Genomic DNA, 6,943 nt, shown 5'->3' on the forward strand with positions numbered 1-6,943 from the left:
TCTCTCTCTCTCTCTCTCTCTCTCTCTCTCTCTCTCTCTCTCATATCTCTATCTCTCTCTCGTTTTCGCCGCTGGGTTCGTCGTAACATCACGTTGTTTTGCGCGCACCTGCGTGTGCATTTTGCGTCGGTGCCCAAAGGCGCGCAGCAGCGACATAAAAACGCGGCTAACATCGTTACGTTTCTGCTGTGTCCATTAGCATATCCGATTACGATTCGCGATCCCCGCGTGTGGAACGAGATAATTAGAAAAGATTGCGCGTTCGTTTCGCACGCGGGAGTCAAACGAGAACAACACACCCTACATGCACACACACACATACACCGCTTTGGAGGCGCGCCGAGGATGTCGGGAGGGAGGTTTTTCTGCTTTATTTCCGTGCCCGTACACAAAGCTGTAATTTCCGTTTGATGAATATCACCGACGTAAAAAAGCGTTGCGCTTACGAGTCTTAATCGGCGCCCTCGTCGGACCGCTCCACATTGTGACCCACGCGATCGTCTCGATATAACGAGTCCTCGAAACGCCGCGCCGTGAGGCGGCCGCGCATTCTTAGAAGAGGTATCCAATCGTAAGCACGCGAGCTCTCTTTTCAAATTGCTTCGGAATCACTTTCAAGTGCGCGCGAAGCATCTCGAATACAATAGAATCTTGATTTGATGATATCTCTCTTTCCGGAGGAAGAAAAAAACTGTATTATTGTTAGTCATTAATAATGCTTTATGTATTGAACGTCCTGGGAGAAATCCCCTCAAACGCATGGATTTTTTTTCCGGGGGAGCATATGTAGAGAACAAAATTTCAGTTTGAGTAACTAGAAATCAGATGAAAAACTCGCTGACTGGAAATTGTATCTTCGTTACTGCAACCGCGAGAACATTCGTCTGATTCAACTGCAAAGCTCTAAAACTTGATCTGCAATGTGCTGGTTCTTTGTTTCTTGTTTATCTTTCTTTATCTCTTTCTGACTCAAGACTTAAGCCAAAAAAAACAAGAAACAGAATGCAAAGAGCACATTGTAGATTAGACTTAACTAAACCTTTAATTAAAGCTAAAACTCGGTTAAGACAACTGAAATCCGTATTAATAGTCATTACTTGAATCTGAATGTATCTTTTAATAAATTCATTGTGGCATTAATATAACAAAAAATGATATTATTATATGATCTAAATTCGATTACTTTAATACACAATACATCTACCTCATAGATGTAAATTAAAAAATTGTAGATTTTCCAGTCTGAATGTAGCTTCCAAAATCCGAATGTAACTTTTAGCGAATTCTTTGTTGCATCAACACAAAATGCATATAACACAAAATTTACACATAAATTTGCATTTAAATTTGTATAATCTAAATTTATTAATTATTTTAATAATCTGCTTCAAAACTGTAACTTAGAAAATTGTAGAATTTCTCATCAGAATGTAACTTCCAATCTAAATATAACTTTTAGCAAATTTGTTGTTGCATCAATATAAAAAACATTTATACTATTATATGATCTAAATTTATTTATTAGTTTAATACAATATATTTTTGCTTTATAAATGTGATTAAACAATTGTAGATTTTTTATCATCGATTGTCTCACGTCATGATAATCACAAAAGTTTATCTAAAAACAATCGAGTGTTAGGTCTGTATTAATAGTTACCACTTGAAACACATCACATATAAGACACTCAAATTTTTATTTAGTGTCAGATTCAAATTTTACAGTCAAATTATAGCATATGTGACATTTTTACATACCTGTAATCGCGATTCAACTGAAAACTCATCTAACTTGAATTGAAATATAAGTATCTCATTTGAGACGAGTTTCAAATGATAGTTATTGATCAAGCCTTAATCTTTGTATACGTGTCCTACTCAAGATAACGTCGCGTCAGATAGGAGAATCTTATGAAAACAGGGGATAGTCGCGGCGTTCGGGGAAACGCGGATATTAATTGCCGTTGAAAGCCACGAGCGGCACGCATTCCGATCGCGTCGTATCGCAGTGGCGGATAATAATCGCCGATGCATACCATCCCGAAGGGAAGAAGCATAACGCGTTCGTGACACGATCCAGATCCTCTCATCCTCCTCCTCCTCCTCCTCCTGGGCCACACCACCTCTCGAGTGCGCCGAGCACCGACCGATAAAATCTCACACTAAGTCGCGGACACGGAGATCCTCGTTTAGAACGAAAAATCTGGTAGTCGTGCCGTGTTACTCGATGGCTGATCGAGATTAGGGAGGCACGATCCCCGGAGCAGAACGGTCTCATTATTTCGTAGCAACGACTTCCAGCCGGAGATCATTACGCCTTGTAATGATGATTAATGACGGTGTTATGCCGCTTTATCACTTTAGGAAACATTGTGCGCGGAACATTGTTTCCGCGGCAAATCGCGAGCGAATAAATTAATATCTTAATTGCAAGTGATTAGTGGAACCGCGACTATTATCTGTCTGCTGTCTATGGAATTACAATCATAATGCTCGATGCGTGAAACGCATCAGCCTGTAAACGGAAACTGCTCGCGTAAACGCGTAATGCGAACTTTACCGTCTCCCCGATAGCATCTTAAAGATACTCGCTTGCATGCAAAAAATTGGAGAAATAAACTTTTTTATCAACAAGAGAGAAAGAGGCCATCCCGGTTAAAAATTTATCCCATGATAAAGTTAATTTCAATTAGGGCTCCCGCTTCTCGATTCGTTTTACGAATACACGTTTAAACGTGTAAAGATATTTATTTAAATCTAAATTCTCTTTATTTAAACCAAATGTTTGTTGTTAACCAAATGTTTTACTTAAATCAGGTAAACAATTTAATTTGATTTAAATAAAGAGAATTTAGATTTAAATAAATATATTAATAGCATCCATCAAAGAAATATTTGTTGATTTTAAGGTAATTTTTCCCTCAGTGTAGCGTAGATCCGTTTAGAAATGCCTAATGGAAATTACATCACACTGAAGAAAAAGTATTTGAAAATTTATTTGCAGTATGCAAAATTTATTCGCAGAAATAAATTTCATTTTACAAAAGTATATTTTACAATTAATTTATTAATTATTTTTTTCTCAGTGTACTTTATAAGAATCAGATTATTGATTGAGATGAACTTGTGATTAGGACCATGGGATAAAGTTTTAGTCGGGGGTTGTCAAGCTCGCAGATGTCTTCTTCAATAACGAATTGTGTCCTCGGTCGTGTCAGTTCCCTTCGCGGCGATGCATTCTGAGTAGCGCTACCGAGAATTCAGGCATGCAGACCCTTTTGTTTACCGTCCATGAAGCACGTCGCATCGTCATAACGTAATTGGCGGAACAAGCGCAACGAGCCCCAGAGATTGATGAGTCTCCTTTTCTTTGAGATTCGTCGGAACCTTCGGCTCTGCGCGCGACTCGCGTCCAACAACGTTCGATGGTTGTAACTTCGCTGTATTTATGGCAATCGCGCAATTTGCAGAATTTTCTGAGTGTTCGCGATTTACAAATTTATTATATATATCATACGCCAATTAATATAATACTAATAATCAAATAATCACACACAATTAAGTATTTATGGGTTAAAAGTAACGTGTATGGTGCAAAATATTTGTCATATTTCTATTAAATTCTCGCAAGAATTTTAGGTATCACGAGGAAAGTAGGATGTCCTCGTTAGATATCTGATTAAAATTTTGATTTTACTTTTAGCCTCACTATTTTATGTGTTGATCTCAATCAATGATCTGGCTCTAAGATACACTTAGAAAATAATACTTAAAAATTTACGTGTGGGATGTAAAGTTTATTTTTATGAAATGAAATTTATTTCTGCGAATAAACTTTACATGCCAAGTAAATTTTTAAGTATTTTTTTTTTCAGTGTGATATAATTAGGTCCTAATTATTTCATCCAACACCTAATTTGACACTAAAGTGAAAAGGAAAATTTCAGACATCATTAGAGTCAAAATAGGAGTAAATTGCATCATTACACAATTAAACCTACTTTGCTAACTTAACTCCTACTGCGTTGTAGAATTCAAAATTTAACATAGGGCCAAAATTTCGACTCGGGAATCGTTCAGTTTTCTGGTTGAAATTTGATGAATTGCCGGATTTTATCACAGACTCTCTTTACACTCGCAACATCTGTCGCGATTCAGCTTTTCGTCGACCTTACACCCGAGAGCTCCTCACTATCCGCCATTAATGTAATCATATTCATTAGTCCCATGTATGTCACTATCTCAAAGCGCGATCTCAGACATTTTTGTTTGTTCTTCCGTATCAGCTTTCAGCTACTCGATCTGTTTTTTTACGCTCACACTCAATCCCAAATGGCTACCTAGCTTTTTCACGCGAGAGACCACTTAAGGGTTAAAGAAAACGGGACGTGGGACCGGAGCCGTTCTCCGCTCTCTTAATCGCGGCACTCTGCAGTCGCGGCCGGAGTATTATTATGTGGTCAGCCTATTAGGGACTCGCATTATCAGCCCCCGTCGTGAGAGAAAAAGAGAGAGAGAGAGTAGGTGCATAAGGCCTTCCCTGTCCTGCCCGCCGCCGCGTTGGCGGAGACAAAGATTGACAATTTATCGTGTATCCTCGAGTAAATGTTCCTTAAATAGCGGTCACAATAAATTTCACGATGATGCGCTCGTTAACTAAACGCGACGATCGAGCATCGCAGGCTTCGATAATCGATTAGTCCCTCTCCATCTCTCTCCGCCTTCATGTGACCATGCCGATGATAACGAGCTCTAAATTACGAAAATTACAATCACTTAGCACAATAGTCTAAATTTGCTTTAATCTTGATGTTCCACATTTGTTTTAGAATCAGTTTCTCAACTGGTTTGGTTTATATTCAGATTTAAGTTTGAGAAAATTTTTTTAACAGCACTTATATTTAAATACTCAGATAGACAGGTGTACGTAAATTTGGCAATAACTTTAAACTAACGTAATTTGACAATAACTAAACTAAAGTGTGTCCAACGCGAATTTGAAGTGAGCACACCTCGCAGAGATAATTCGCAAGGTAATTTCACTTGTTCTCCCTTGATAAGAGGCGAACAATCGTTAGACCTTGCTGCGAGGTAACGCGAATCAATTTCTCGCCAAGGAAACAAGATACATCATTCATCATCTTCCAGACCGATACTTTAAATTCGCTCCGTGATACTCCGAATTCCCGCCCTGTGATTTACCGTAATCGTTTCGCCGGAATTACATACGGGCTGTTTGACGCAAGACTTACAAAACCACGTAGAAGGTAGAGCGCGTCAATCTGAGCACGAGGATTTTCCTCTGGCATTTTGCGAACAACCACGTGAAATTTCGAGGTATTAATGAAAAAGAATTGACGAACCCCCCAGAGGGGGCACGACGTTGTGGGACAAGCTCTGTTAACGTGAGATCTTATCGAAAATGGTTGAAACGCGACTGTTTCTTAGCGACATACATACTCGCGCGTTACGTTGAAAGACAATTGTCTCCACGCCGCTCGCATTCTCATTCCGCCTGCAGCTGTTGGCCGATATCCATCTATGCTAAGAGGCAATCAGCAATTTTCAACGAGATCTTGCGGTTGCCCGAGTCGAGATTTTGATGCTACTTTGACGCTCTTAAGGATAGTTTACGCCTACTTAGACGGTTTATAGCCTAAGTAAAACCTACTTTGACGATATTGATACTCATTAACTTCTCTTTTGAACATTTAACTCTACCTTGTCGTAAGATTTTGACGCTACTTTGACGCTCTTAAGGATAGTTTACGCCTACTTAGACGGTTTATAGCCTAAGTAAAACCTACTTTGACGATATTGATACTCATTAACTTCTCTTTTGAACATTTAACTCTACCTTGTCGTAAGATTTTGACGCTACTTTGACGCTCTTAAAAATAGTTTGAGCCTATTTAGATAATCTACAACCTAGGTGAAACTTATTTTAACGATATTGACACTCATTTCCGAGTCGAAATTTTGACCCTATGTTGAACTCTATAAAATACATATATTCTATGTACACTGAGAGAAAAATTATCTTAAAATCAACAAATATTTCCTTGGTTTAAATAAACAATATTTGATTTAAGTAAAGAGAATGTAGATTTAAGTAAATATGTTAATGGCACCCACCAAGGAAATATTTGTTGATTTTAAGATAATTTTTCTCTCAGTGTAGGAGCTAAAGCTTCTATAGAGATTCGCAACTGAACCTACTTTACTTCCTAAAATCCTACTATTGTACAACCTACTTTGACGCTAAAGAAAGCGAAAGCGGAAGTTTCAGACATCAGGGTCAAAGTAGGAATAAATTATATCATTAGAATTAAACCTACTTTGCTATCTTAGCTCCTACTGCGGTGTAGAATTCAAGGTTCAACATAGGGTCAAAATTTCGACTCGGACATAGAGCCCGTCTCGCACTACACCGCACGCTCTGGCTCGTCGATCTTTTTTCACGAATATCTCGAATATCTCGAAATTTCACGTGGTCGTTTACAAAATGCCAGGAATCCTCATACTTGTGTATGTCTTGGATCAGGCAGCCTGTATACACCTCTGCGGTGCCGCGCGCGCGCGCGCTCAAGTGAACGACACGTTCCGCGGTCGTTCGGCGCTTTTGCGGTGGTTTCCGCCGCGCGCGCAATGATCCTCCACGTGATCGGGGAACGTTGAACGGCGACGGTGGTTGGGGCGAGCACGAGGAACTCCGGGCGGAAGAAGGTGACGGCGGCCAGAGACGAACGAGCAGAGAGCGGCAGCAGCCTCTCTCCGTCGTCAAATCGTCACCGCGGCACGCGTCCTCTCGTGAGCGCGTCCCGCGCGCAGCCGGCGCGCAGCGGCTCGACAGGGTCCACCTGTCGATGAAAAGTATCGAGGTTTCTCTCTCTTTCTCGCCCGTTCCCCCCTCGTTCGCTCCTCACCCGAGGCAACTACCGGG

The 6,943-nt window shown here is 40.1% G+C and overlaps 1 protein-coding gene and 1 long non-coding RNA gene across 3 annotated transcripts in view; one reads left to right on the forward strand and one right to left on the reverse strand.

Annotated features, from left to right (window-relative positions):
* The window catches only part of LOC116840519 (fibroblast growth factor receptor homolog 1-like), an 85,248-nt gene that overhangs the window by 62,995 nt on the left and 15,310 nt on the right, over positions 1-6,943 (reverse strand). The gene's annotated exons all lie outside the window — the stretch shown is intronic.
* The window catches only part of LOC116840524, a 90,350-nt gene that overhangs the window by 18,882 nt on the left and 64,525 nt on the right, over positions 1-6,943 (forward strand). The gene's annotated exons all lie outside the window — the stretch shown is intronic.

The sequence above is a fragment of the Odontomachus brunneus genome, unplaced genomic scaffold, assembly GCF_010583005.1.
Source record: "Odontomachus brunneus isolate Ranch 3 - 2012 unplaced genomic scaffold, Obru_v1 Obru_scaffold_010, whole genome shotgun sequence".
Classification (NCBI taxonomy): Eukaryota; Metazoa; Arthropoda; class Insecta; order Hymenoptera; family Formicidae; genus Odontomachus; species Odontomachus brunneus.